Source organism: Schistocerca piceifrons, chromosome X, assembly GCF_021461385.2.
Source record: "Schistocerca piceifrons isolate TAMUIC-IGC-003096 chromosome X, iqSchPice1.1, whole genome shotgun sequence".
NCBI lineage: Eukaryota > Metazoa > Arthropoda > Insecta > Orthoptera > Acrididae > Schistocerca > Schistocerca piceifrons.
Genome location: NC_060149.1, coordinates 240698873 through 240713111, shown reverse-complemented (window position 1 = coordinate 240713111; position 14239 = coordinate 240698873).

Sequence of the window (14239 nt, the reverse complement as noted above, 5' to 3'; positions counted from 1 at the left end):
AGTTCTAGGGGACTGGTGACCTCAGATGTTAAGTCCCATAGTGCTCAGAGCCATAACAATAAACGGTGTGAAACCGAACTCCAACGACAAAATTTCGGAGGTCGTTAGGGGATATTTTCTGAGCCCGTTATTATGAGGAACTCGTCGCCTCCATTAGTTCGCAATTGTATTTCGTTTAATTTCCTATGCTAATTTATTGTTCAAATGTGTGTGAAATCTTAGGAGACTTAACTGCTAAGGTTGTCAGTCCCTAAGCTTACACACTACTTAACCTAAATTATCCTAAGGACAAGCACACACACATCCATGCCCGAGGGAGGACTCGAACCTCCGCCGGGACCAGCCGCACAGCCCATGGCTGCAGCGCCTCAGACCGCTCGGCTAATCCCGCGCGGCTGCTAATTTATTTTCATATCCGTAATGCGCTGAAAATATCAGCACAGCGCAACCGTTATTGGTATGAACTGTGTATCTTGTGTGGAAACCAAGTTGTGCTCTTCACTCACTGTGCTTTCTGTTGAGAATAGTAATGTCTATTCTGCTCTTCCCCTTCAAGCTTGGTTTCAGCACTTCTCGGCCGGCCGGTGTGGCCGTGCGGTTCTAGGCGCTTCAGTCTGGAACCGCGTGACCGCTACGGTCGCAGGTTCGAATCCTGCCTCGGGCATGGATGTGTGTGATGTCCATAGGTTAGTTAGGTTTAAGTAGTTCTAAGTCCTAGGGGACTGATGACCACAGATGTTAAGTCCCATAGTGCTCAGAGCCATTTGAACCATTAGCCACTACGGTCGTAGGTTCGAATCCTGCCTCGGGCATGGATGTTTGTGATGTCCTTAGGTTAGTTAGGTTTAAGTAGTTCTAAGTTCTAGGAGACTGATAACCTTAGAAGTTGATTCCCATAGTGCTCAGAGCCATCTGAACCATTCAGCACTTCTCGGTTCGTCTGGGGTTTGCTTTTTGGGGAAGAGCGTTTGTTGTATGTTAACAGCGATACATAGAATTATGGTTTAAGTAGTTCTAAGTTCTAGGAGACTGATAACCTTAGAAGTTGAGTCCCATAGTGCTCAGAGCCATCTGAACCATTCAGCACTTCTCGGTTCGTCTGGGGTTTGCTTTTTGGGGAAGAGCGTTTGTTGTATGTTAACAGCGATACATAGAATTATGGATAGGTTTACTGAAGAAGAGTTGTCCGGTATACATCTAATGCATCGGTTCACAGAATAGAATGGAAGAGCGATACAACACCGCGATGATGGTCTGTTTCGTCTGAGTGTTGTTGCATTACTCTCTGTTTAGTGTTGTACCGTTTGGTAACTGCGTAGTACAGGCTTTTTTCACTTTTGAGAAAGTATGTTCACAGAAACAAAGTTAATGGGGGTAACAGTTTAGAACTGCATTACTACTCTGTAACAAGTCACCGTATAGCACGTTTGTCTTTTACCATAATTCTCGGAAAATGTTCCTGAACAATCTCCTAAATTATTAGTAAAGAAAACACACACAACACTGATGTAATTCTCTACATCATCTGTTATTTATTTCACTAACCGGTTTCGGCTGTGATGTCATGATTAGGTAAAAAGATAGAAACGTGGTGCAGTGAAATTTTGTTGTATCGAAGGTTTTAAAGTAGTGCATCTACACAGTATCTCTAACCCAGAGATGAAGATGTTACTGTTAGATTTAGGAATAAAACAAGAGGAATAGATTCAGTGCAAATGTGATGTAAGTTTATTTAAATAAGGTAAAATAAGTGACAAATTAACTAATGAGCAGTATATACACTACAATTCTTCATGTCTTACATCGCATTTACTCTTAAGTAATTCCTCTCATTTAATTCCTAAATCTAACATTAACATTTTCATGTCTGGAAATGGAGATGCTGTGTAGTTTCCCTAGTTTAATGCCTTTGAGTCAATGAAATTTCATTGCATCACATATTTATCTTTATACCAGATGATGGCGTAGTAGCCGAAAACCGGTTCGTGAAATAAATAATAAATATTGCAGAATATTACATCAGTGTTGTGTGTGTGTTTTCATTCGTAATGTTAAAATATGCTACCAGAAACCGACGGAACAGTCAATCAGTGCTTTTACATTCTGTTAATGATGTATGGGTTTACCTCGTACACTAAAGTTTAGAAGATGTATTCAGAGTGAGTACGGAGCATGAGCTGTTGCAAACTAATGACAGGTATCTAAGAGCATAAATAGTGTCGCATTCTCGACATATATATTTTCGTCTGTTCAGTCTATTGCATCTAGCTGCCAAAATTATTGCAGAAGATTTTGTGTCCGGTTCGAAAACAGCAGGCTTATCATTTAGATTTTAGTGGTCGCCCGTGAACTATTCAAGAAGTCTTGCACTGTTATTTTCAAAGACTGTGGTGCTGTAACGTCTTGCTAACTTCTAGGTAACGTCAGGAAAATAACGTAAACGACGCACGCCGGGAGCCATTCTGTGATTTCTTAAACTTCCCGTTCCTTTATCGCTTCGAAAGACGCCCAGTTCGTAAACGACATCCTGTAATTGGTCATTCAGGTGGCCACTAAGTTTTCCCTAAAGCAAGCCGGCGACTGGAGCTGCAGAGTTTTCGCGGATGAGGTAATTGCGCAGAATATAATACAGCGTATTTTAAAGCTCCACACAACCAGCCGGCCGACGCCGGCTCGAAGCGGCGAACTCGGGTGCGGGAAGTCCGTAGCGCTAACGACTCGTCCAGGGGCGACAGAAGAATAAACTGGTAAGCGCTGCGGCTGCGTGGCCGGCGCGATAGCGGCACGAGAGTGAACAGTGAGGGGAGTGGGGGAGGGGGAGCCGTGTTTACTGCGCGCCCTCACCTCGGCTCAGCTCGTTATCCGGCGGCGGCCGGCGGCCGGCACCTCGTAAAGTAGTCGCCACCGGCCTTCATCTCGTATGCTGACGCCGGCAACTTCCATTCAGATCCACACGTAATGTCTATTGCCCCGCTGCCAGAATGTTCGGTAAAGTACCCAGAGGCGGCCGAGTCGCCCACGTTTCCGCTTCTGCTTGTCGGTTCTTCTCCTCTCCTCCTCCCTGCCTTCCTCTCTTTGCTTGCAGCGATCGATGGCTCAGCGCAGATGGACCACCGCTCTCCCTCTGTCTCTACACTTTCCCATTTTCTTTTTGTTGATCCATCGCTAATCCTAAAGCAAATTAAACGCTCACCGTTCCCGAGGCGACTTCCATCGGAGGTAGTGTTACGTGAAAGTCTGTGGCTCGTATTCCTCCCAGACGTCTTAAAAACGGGGTGTCTCTTTTATAGCAACAGCCGAACAAACCATGAAAACTTATGAAAGTATCGAGCATTGTTCCTTACTCGGAGTCCAAATCCCGTATTCCATTTTGATATTCCTTTCACATGTTTACGAATAAACTGTCAATTGCTCGACAAAAAAAGTCAAGCTCAGAGAGAAGCCATGGTCATATGTCAGTGGAGCTTCATACAACACGCATCATCCGCGGATCTGTAAATGATTAGAGCTGCAAGTAAAAAGGCCACCAGAGTGCGTTAGTGTCGTTCGTGTTTAATGTTATTCACAGGCCGAGTAGGATATCCGAGGGTAGGAACTTCATTAGTGGTAACTATTTATTTACAGCTCGTACAAAATAGATACGTGTTTCAAAGTTTTACTGTACTTCAAAGTAGTCTCCAGCATTGTGTATAATCCGTTGCCGGCGACGTGAAAGACGTAGGATACTCTTAGCAGTGCCAATTGTGTTGACAGTTCGAGCGGCGCGGTCTATTGCCCGACGAATTTGTAGCAGTTCTGAAGCGAATGCCGTGATGTGTTTCCTTCAGTTTAGAAATCGAGCTGAACTCACGAGGGCTTAAGTCAGGGGAGTGCAGTAGGTGGTATAGCACTTAGCAGCCGCATCAGTCAAAGAAATCAGTAACAGCTTGCACTGTAGGCCTACGTGCTTGAGCATTGTCCTGCGAAATGATGGTCAGGTCCTGCAGAAAGTGTCATCAATTCTGTCTCTAAGCTTGTCGTTGGTTGTGTTCCAAAAATGAACAGCGTAGAGACAGAAGTGATGGCACTTTCCGCAGGACCTGACCATCATTTTTCAGGACAATGCTCAAGCAGGTGCAGTGAAGACTGTTACAGATTTGTTTGACTGATGGGGCTGCTAAGTGCTATACCACCTACTGCTCTCCCCTGACTTAAGCCCTCGTGAGTTCAATTCGATTTCTAAATAGAAGGAAACACTTCAGGGCATTCGCTTCAGAACTGCTACAAATTCGTCGGGCAATAGACCGCGCCGCTCGAACTGTCAACGCAACTGACACTGCTAAGAGTATCCTACGACTTCCACATCGCTGGCAACGGGTTGTACACACTGCTAGTGACTACTTTGAAGGGCAGTAAAACTTTGAAACGCATATCTATTTTTTACGAGCTGTAAATAAGTAGTTACCACTATTAAAGTTCCAACCCTCGTGTAAGGGAAGTGGACAGCGTCAGATGTTGGGTGGTCATTGTCAAGGTTCAAAATGGTTCAAATGGCTCTGAGCACTATGGGACTCAACTGCTGTGGTCATAAGTCCCCTAGAACTTAGAACTACTTAAACCTAACTAACCTAAGGACATCACACACATCCATGCCCGAGGCAGGATTCGAAACTGTGACCGTAGCGGTCGTGCGGTTCCAGACTGTAGCGCCTTTAACCACTCGGCCACTCCGGCCGGCCAGAGATCCCTTGTACCCGCGTGACACTACTTTATCAGCACCTGACAGAGTTTGAAAGGCGCTTCATAGCGGGTCACTATTTGGCCAGCTTATCGAATCGTGCTGTATATAGGTCTGCAAGGCATTTAGATGTGACAGTGGCCCTATGTTGGACTGCACGGTAACGTGAGGCAAGACATACTTGTCGTCAGGGCTCCAGTAGACCACGCCTGACTGCCACCAGGGAGGATCGCCTTATTATGCACTCATCACATCATAACCGCTTCACATCTGGGCCCGGCATCCGAGAACAGATAATGGACTCGCGGAAAAACTCTGCGTCATCCCGCACCACTGATCGGAGACTAGCAGCAATTGGACTAGGGAATTACCGCCTCATGCGTGGGCCGCTGATAACGCCACAACACAAACGGCTGCATTTGGAGTGGTGCCATGACCGGGAAGCTTGGACTGAGCTTGAATGGCCTCACATTGTGTTCGGCGATGAATCGTGTTTCTGCAATAAAAAATGGTTCAAATGGCTCTGAGCACTATGGGACTTAACATCTGACGTCATCAGTCCCCTAGAACTCAGAACTACTTAAACCTAACTAACCTAAGGAAGACACACACATCCATGCCCGAGGCAGGATTCGAACCTACGACCGTAGCGGTCGTGTGGTTCCAGACTGAAGCGCCTAGAACCGCTCGGCCACTACGTCCGGCGTTTCTGTACTACTCCGAATGACTATCGTAGGCGAGTGCAGCAGCGATCTACGGAGACATCCCATTCTTTCAATGCTTTAGAGAGGCACAGCGATGTTAGTGCTAGCATCGTGATATGGCAGCCATCGATCATGAATGGGGTCACTGGTAGTGACTGAGGAAAGTCTGACTGCTCAGCGGTACGTCATGGACATCCTGTTGTCCGATGTGTTATCCCTCAGGCGACAGTTTCGCCCAGTCTCTTTTCGACAAGACAACACCCACCCACTCCTGGCACGTGTCTCTATCGACTGACTGTGTTACGTTACAGTACTCCCACGACCATTAAGGGCCAAAAATCTGTCTCCGATGTAATCAGCTGAGATGGTACTCCATCCTAGAATCAGCATCCAGGTTGACGAAGACCAGTTACGACAGTTGTGGATCATTTTGCCACAGGAGAAGATATATATGTTCTGGCTTCCGTAGTTTCCTTAAATGATGGGATAGTTCGTTCCCCAACCTGAGCTTACGCTCTCTTTCTGACGACAGAATGTTGGGTACTCATAAGCCTTCCTTTTCTTGTCTCACCATTTCAAAACGGCAACTTTAACCGATAGGGAGAGCACGGTATTAGGAGTCGGTCCTGAAAGTGTAAAATCTGTTATGTGTATTTCAACGCTCCTAGTATCGTACTTTCGAGACAGAAACAGAGAACCGGTGCAACATTCACTTCACCTGGTGCGGAAACCACCTAAATGCAGTACCTTGGTTGTTGTGTTCACCCGAACAACAGGTGTTGCCTATTTGACTCAAGATGGCACATTTTACGACCGCACTAGCTTGTTAGTGCTCTGCACGTTACTCTGTGCAAGTAGACCAGGTAGTTTTTGTTTTTTTTTTTTTAAAATTGGAATTTACTTGACTTCATTTCAGAGCGATGTCATCACCAACGCAAAACAACGATTGTCAAGGGAACTGGAAGGAATCATCCTTGACCTTATCGAAAAAGCTTTGCGGGCAGTGGGCGGAGTTAATTTAAAGAAACCCCGTAGGAAATGAAACAGGTTGAGGAGACTGTAACCTGGGCCCACGATCGCTGTAACTGGTCCTTGATATCCTGCATAATAGCACTTGAACGGAGCTGGAGTCTGAGCAGGTCCTACATATGTTCCATAGGCGACAGGTCTGGGGATATTATTGGCCACGGTAGCATCCGAAAATCACGCTGAATGTTCATAGAGGCACATGCCGTGTGTGTTCGAGTATTGTTCTGTTGAAAAATGGCACGCATGAGAATCCAGGACGTCCATGACATACCGTTGAGCCGTCACAGTACCCTCAGTCACTGCTAGCTGAGACCTCAAGTTATACCCGATGGCTCACCACACCAAGACGCCAGGAGTAACACCTCTGTGCCTCTCTAAGGCATTCGTAGAATAAGACCTCTTCCCAGGTCGCTGCTGTACTCGCCGACGATGGTCGTTCGTGGTAATGCAGAACCGCGATTCATTGCTGAACAGAATGCAGTGCTGTTCATCTGCAGGCCAAGTTTCCCGCTCACGGTACCACTCCAAATGCAGCCATTTGTGGTGTTGTGTTAACGGTAGCTTACGTATGTCGTGGTAATTCCCTAGTCCATCTGTCGCTGATGTCCGACCCATGGTGTTGGATGACACAAAATGGTGCAGGGAATCCGTAACTTGTTCTCGGATGACAGACGCAGATCTGAAGTATGGTGGTGGTCAGACGTAGTCGACCTGAACGTTGACGACGAGTATGCCTGCCCTTATGTTCCCATGCATTCCAGGATCCTGCGACTGTCACATCCGAATTCTCCGCGAATATGAATATTGCACGATACGACGACTTGGCCAAATGGAGGCCCACAATAAGGCCCTTTCAAACTGTGTGTGGTGTTGATAAAGTTGTCTCACATGGGTACGCGGCATCCCCATATCACGCGCAGTGACAGCTCAATACTGACGCTGTTGTCGTTCCTTACATATCATATTAGGCCTGATAACGCTAAATACGAGCAAGACGAATGTAATCTGGTGGCTGTTCTACCCACATCAATAAAACTTTTGCATCAATTCGGTTCTGAGTGTTCCGGAACCTGTACAGAAACTTGGAATAGGTATCAACATAAACATCCTTTCCGCCCTGCTGTAGACACCGATACCTTTAATACCCAGTAGCAGTCCTCTTACATTGACGCATGCCTGTATGCGTCGTGGCATACTATCCACAAGTTCATCAAGGCACTGTTGGTCCAGATTGTCCCACTCCTCAACGGCGATTCGGCGTATATCTCTCAGAGTGATTGATGGGTCACGTCGTCCATAAACAGCCCTTTTCGATCTATCCTAGGAATTTTCGATAGGGATCATGTGTGCAGAACATGCTGGCCACTCTAGTCGAGCGATGTCGTTATCCTGAAGGAAGTCATTCACAAGAAGTGCAAGATGGTGGCGCGAATTGTCGTCCATGAAGTCGAATGCCTCGCCAATATGCTGCCGATATGGTTGCACTATCGGTCGAAAGATGGCATTTACGTATCGTACAGCCGTTACGGCGCCATCCATGAACACCAGCGGCTTCCGTCGGCCCCATATAATGCCACCCCAAAACAGCAGGGAACCTCCATCTTGCTGCACTCGCTGGACAGTGTGTCTAAGGCCTGACGGGGTTGCCTACAAACATGTCTCCGACGATTGTCTGGTTGAAGGCATATGCGACACTCATCGGTGATGAGAACGTGATGCCAATCCGGAGCGGTCCATTCGGCATGTTGTTGGGACCATCTGTAGCGCGCTGCATGGTGTCGTGGTTGCAAAGATGGACCTCGCCATGGACGTCGGGAGTGAAGTTGCGCATCATGCAGCCTATTGCGCACAGTTTGAGTCACTACACGACGTCTTGTTGCTACACGAAAAGCGTTATTCAACATGATGACGTGGCTGTCAGGCTTCCTCCGAGGCAAAATCCGAAGGTAGCGGTCATCCACTGCAGTAGTAGCCCTTGGGTGCCTGAGCGAGGCATGTCATCGACAGTTCCTGTCTCTCTGTATCTCCTCCATGAACAACATCGCTTTAGTTCACTCCGAGACGCCTGAACTCTTCCCTTGTTGAGAGCCCTTCCTGGCACAATGTAACAATGTGGACGCGGTCGAAACGCGGTATTGACCGTCTAGGCATGATAGAACTACAGACAACACGAGCCGTGTACTTCCTTCCTGGTGGAATGACTGGAACTGATCGGCTGTTCGACCCTCTCCCTCTAATAGGCACTGCTCGCGCATGGTTGATTACATCTTTGGTCGGGTTTAGTGACATCTCTGAACAGTCAAAGGGACTGTGTCTGTGATACAATAACGTCTATCTTCAGGAGTTCTGGGAACCGAGGTGATGCAAACTTTTTTTTATGTGTGTACTTGTTGCTGGGAACTGAAACGCGTGATTTCCCTAAATCACTCCAGGCAAATGCCGGGATGGTTCCTCTGAAAGGGCACGGCCGACTTCCTTCCCCATCCTTCCCTAATCCGATGAGACCGATGACCACGCTGTCTGGTCTCCTTCCCCAAACAACCAAACCAACCAACCAACTGAAACGCTAGTCGTTTACGTGTACGAAGTTACAATGACATCCGACGATGTCTTCTGGATGATTCACTTATTTTGTCGGGCAGTATTGTTTTCTCTGTCAGAAATAAAACCAGCTACCTCAATGTAAGCCTCAATGTGACTTGACAACTACACCACAGTCAAAATAAAGAGAAGTGCAAATGCCTCTGAGCACTATGGGACTTAACATATATGGTCATCAGTCCCCCTAGAACTTAGAACTACTTAAACCTAACTAACCTAAGGACAGCATACAACACCCAGTCATCACGAGGCAGAGAAAATCCCTGACCCCCCGGGAATCGAACCCGGGAACCCGGGCGTGGGAAGCGAGAGCGCTACCGCACGACCACGAGCTGCGGACAGAGAAGTACATGAAATAATTGAGTTGACTTGTGCTCAGACTCGCTAAACAGCTAGGCCGCTTGGCAGAAGATGTAGTCAAATTTCAAGAAGAATTGACTGAGACTTAACCGTTTTTCACCCTCTGCATTCCGTTCGTTCTACGTTCATACCACTGAGCGATGTTGCGAAGTGATTAGCAGCCTGGACTTGCATTGACAAAGACGGCGATTTAAATGCCCTTCCAGGCAACCAGTTTAGATTTTTCTGAATCGCGACAAATACGTGGATGTTTACTTTGGAAATGACACAAGCGACTTCCTTCCGCATCTGTCCCCAAATAGAGCTTGTGCTAATGACACCGCCGTTGGCGGAAAGTTAACCCTAATCTTCCTTCTTTTCTCTTTATACTCAGCAAAAACAGCTGAAATATTAAACTGTACAGGCACTAGATAAATCACCCAAATGATCTAACCGCAGCAGGTATTAACAGTATGATGTAATATGCACTTGCTACTTAGTATACAAACTGGATTGCGGATCTGTGACATCGACCTTCATTAAAACTTGGTCAGAGAGCAATACAGGATATCCTCACAGCCTCTGTTTAATAAATATTCGACTTTCATTTTATTTATTTGACGTTAAATGCAACTGACTTATGGATGAAATGTGATTTACGTTTATATATGCATTTTCGCCTATTGAGCCATAGTGACGGAAGACTTCAGGTTAGAGAACGTAGTGCTTAAATTTTTTGATCATATTATAGTATTAGAGGGAGATTTCAACGTACAAGTTATAGAATGGGATACGTGTGACGTTTTTAGTGCCTTAGTCGAAACTTACTTTGAGCAGTTAGTCAGAGAACCGACTTGTGAGCACAATGTCTTAGATCTCTTAGTTAAAAACAGGTCCGAAACTGTCAATTCAGTTAACACGGTGTGGGTAATCAGTGTCATCTGTTGTAGCACCACTAACTGCGTGTCAATATGAATGTTAACGATTGTAGGAGGACAGTTTTGTGGTTGAAGTTCATCTTTCAAAATTGAAAATGTTGACTGTTCCATTTCTGCAATGAAGCCATGAGCTCCAAGGGATACCGACGGACCGCCGTGTCATCGTCTGCCAAATGTTGTCATTCGGATGTTCTATGGAGGGGCACGTGGTCAGCGCAACGCTCTCCCGGCCGTTGTCGGCCTTCTAGACCTAGTAACCGCTACTTCTTGTTCAAGCAGCTCCTCAGTTGGTTCACAAGACTGAGTACATCCCATTCTAGTAATCTTAACTGGGAAGAATCTTTGACAGTGTCGGGAACTGAACCTAGATGCTGTGTGTGACAGTCAGACCCGGTGAGTACTCAGCTACGAAGGCGGAGAAATAATGTCCACTATAAATGGAGTGTTGTACAATACTCCTTGGAAAGGTAACATGCCGATCGAAGTTGACAGGCATGGAAGAGCTCTGCCGTCGTTCAAAAGCCATGCTAGAAAGTTTTTCTGTAAGTAAAGAAAACACAGTCGTATATTTAAACGTAACCGAAGTTCCAGCGAAGCCAAGATGAGCCTAAGGAGAGCCAAGTAAGACGCTTTCAACAGATTCTAAAACAAAATTCGATCTGCCAGTCTCTGGAATCGTAAGTTGATTTGGTCATATATAAAATCACTACACTGATCAGAGCCATCCGTTCAGTCACTCAAGGACAATATGAGCACAGAATCGGAGGAAGACCGAGAAAAAGTTAAAATATTAACATTTGTTGTGGAGAAGATCGTATTACGGTTTCTCATTTCTCGTCGTGTGTTTATATATACCTCATGATTCGCCTTGTTACTGTATGGCTACACACTTAGAAGAGATATTTGTCATATGAATTCGGAACTGTTCTGACCAAAATATTAACGATAACATGTAAAAACATTTCGTCATCAGTGCCCTCATGCGACTGTTCCACGGAAAACAGGTCAAATTTCTTAGCTGTGATTGTTTTTCCAATTTGTTAGCGCAAATGCGACAGATTCTCCAATAGGCCTAGTTTGTAAAATAAACTCTTAGGTAACCCTTTCAGGCGATGTTATTCCGTTTGAAGCCACCTAGAATTTTCTCATTTCGTGGCATATAGGAAGTAACAGCTGCTGCCCTGTAGCGGCTGCAGCTTGAGCAACTTCATATGTTTCAGTCTTAGCAGTTAGACGAACAAATCCAGGAGCCATTTGTGTATGCAGTGTACGATTGTGTTTCTTTTAAAATTTTGACTGAACTTGCATCTGTAAGGCACGTTTTGTGTATTGATTAGGTACAGAAAACACTCCTGTTCACGTTTATAATCTGTGATTGAGAGAATAATTAAATTTATGTATTTATTTCCGTAATTATTGTGGCGGTTTCTTTTAAAACCATTGCGGCTCTAAGGGCAACATGAGTAGCTGTGACAGGTTGTTTTGTTTCCAGTTTCATACGATGCATTCTCGCAGAATACATGAAGAAGAAATTTCTAAGAGGTTTCTTTTGATGCCAACTCAGACAGACAGTACCTGTGAAAGTGCAGATAATGTGTTAGCGAAAGATAGTGATCTCGATTTTCGAAAGCATAAAAAGATGTTGTTTTGCAATTTTTCAGAGAGTGAAAGCAAAAAATAATAAGCAGAAAAAATGTAAAACTGTTTTTGCAATTGAATAACATACAACAGAAGCAAAGCATCCACCAGTACACGGCACCTCAAGGCACTGTATACACTGAAGCACAAATAAGGAACACCAGAGAAGCAGATGGAAGTGTGTGCTATCTGTCAAGTAGCCCTAGGCCAAAATGCAGAAAGGAACTGCATTTTACCTTATAACCAAAAGTAGCGAAATTTCATGTATATTGGCTCCATTTGAAACCACCCCTTTTGTGTTTCATTAATGAATGTAACACTTGTTTTTCACATTGCTCTGTCTCAATATATGCCTAATAATCCAAAAAAAATACAAAGCATTTAACTTTTTTTTATATTTCGATCCTGAAAGGATTAAAATGTTTGAATCAGTAAGTTCGTCAATGAATATGAAATGTTTTAGAACTGTTATCCCTTTATGAAATGAATATTTCTCTAGTTCATCCTGAAATGAAAAATGGTTCAAATGGCTCTGAGCACTATGGGACTTAACATCTGTGGTCATCAGTCCCCTAGAACTTAGAACTACTTAAACCTAACTAACCTAAGGACATCACACACATCCATGCCCGAGGCAGGATTCGAACCTGCGACCGTAGCGGGCACGCGATTCCAGACTGAAGCGCCTAGAACCGCACGGCCACACCGGCCGGCCATCCTGAAATGAGCGCAGAAAAATATTTCATTTGGCTATGTGTGTTATGTGTCCTTTTCAATCTTGCCACACTGCCTCTTTGCCACTGCCGACTTCTTATCAAACGAGAACCACGTTTCTATACATTTTAGTCATTCTTCAGATTAGATACTTCTTTTCTCGATCTTAACTTTTCAAAAATCCTTAATGGCAGAACGTACTTCTATTCCTAGTTTTTACTTTATGGTTATGGTTAGTTTCTCTAAGCGTTTGTCAGCTTTCTAAAAGAGGTTTAGAGTAGGAGGCAGGCTTTACTGTCTGGGAAGTAAAATAATTGACGGTGGAAGAAGTAAATCTGATATATAAAAATTAATGTTTATTTGTTTGATCCTTTTCTCGTATTTTACGCGCTGCCATACCGTTCATTAGACTGGGATAAAACTTTTTCAACTTATTTCTTGCAATTGCGTGAACGTTATATGCATAGTGCAATTAACGTGTCGTACCGGCAAATGTATTTGAAAGAGCATGGAAGTAGTTAGATGTTTAAATGTGACAGAAACAAACAGATGCCGATAATTGTGAGTTATATCTCATCGAAATTTTCCAGTGTAAACAGCAATTTTTTCTATTTTTTCAGTGAATCGACGAACCATATTTTGATTATACGCGTTGACTGCTTTGTCAAAAAATATGCCTCCCAAACGTTTGTCTCTTAGTAGATCTACCAGCGCAGCACTTAGAAATAAGCGAAGTCGAGCTTCTCAAACAGACGAGGAACGTCAAGCGAGCAGTGAAGCAGATCGGTTTACGAATTGCACATTCACCTGCACCAGAATCTCAAGAATAACATGTGGCAAGAATCGAAAGAGATCGTTTACGCCCTATGCGATCACGTGCATCACCGTCGAAAGACCAACATGCAGCAATAAATGAAGCTGATCGTTTGCAAATCGCTTACTCACGTGCATCACAATCAGAATATCGACATACTACCACAACCCAAAGAGATACCCAATAGCGCGCATGAGGATCAGAAGACCATCACGTACTGAGAACCGAAGGAGAACTTTCACGAGCCACCCGATCGCGCTCACTAGAATCAGAAGACCAACTTGCAGTTACTCAGCGTTTCAGATGATATCTTTTGGAGCCGACGAAGATTTCAAAGATCAGTACATACCTGGTTTCAAAATTCAAGAACAAGGCAATTATTCTTAATGAAAAGTCAAACTGAGAAGATGTGCTCATTTCACGCATTCCCATCATCCCAACCGACATGCCATTTGATTTCAAACTAGTGCAGTTCCCTATTCGACTTGCGTTATCAATACCCATCAACAGGACACAAGTTCAGTCACTTCAAGTGTGCGGATTGAATGTTTAAAAACTATGTTTTTCAGACGGCCAGATGTATGTTACATGCTCACGAGTCGGAGAATCGGAGAACCAAGAAATTTATTAGCTTTTTCTGGAGATGGAGGAACAAAAAGTACTGTCTACCCTAAACCACTTTAATAAGAAAATCAACAAAATAAAATGAATATCATTTACGCTTCTCCTTCACATACGATTCAGT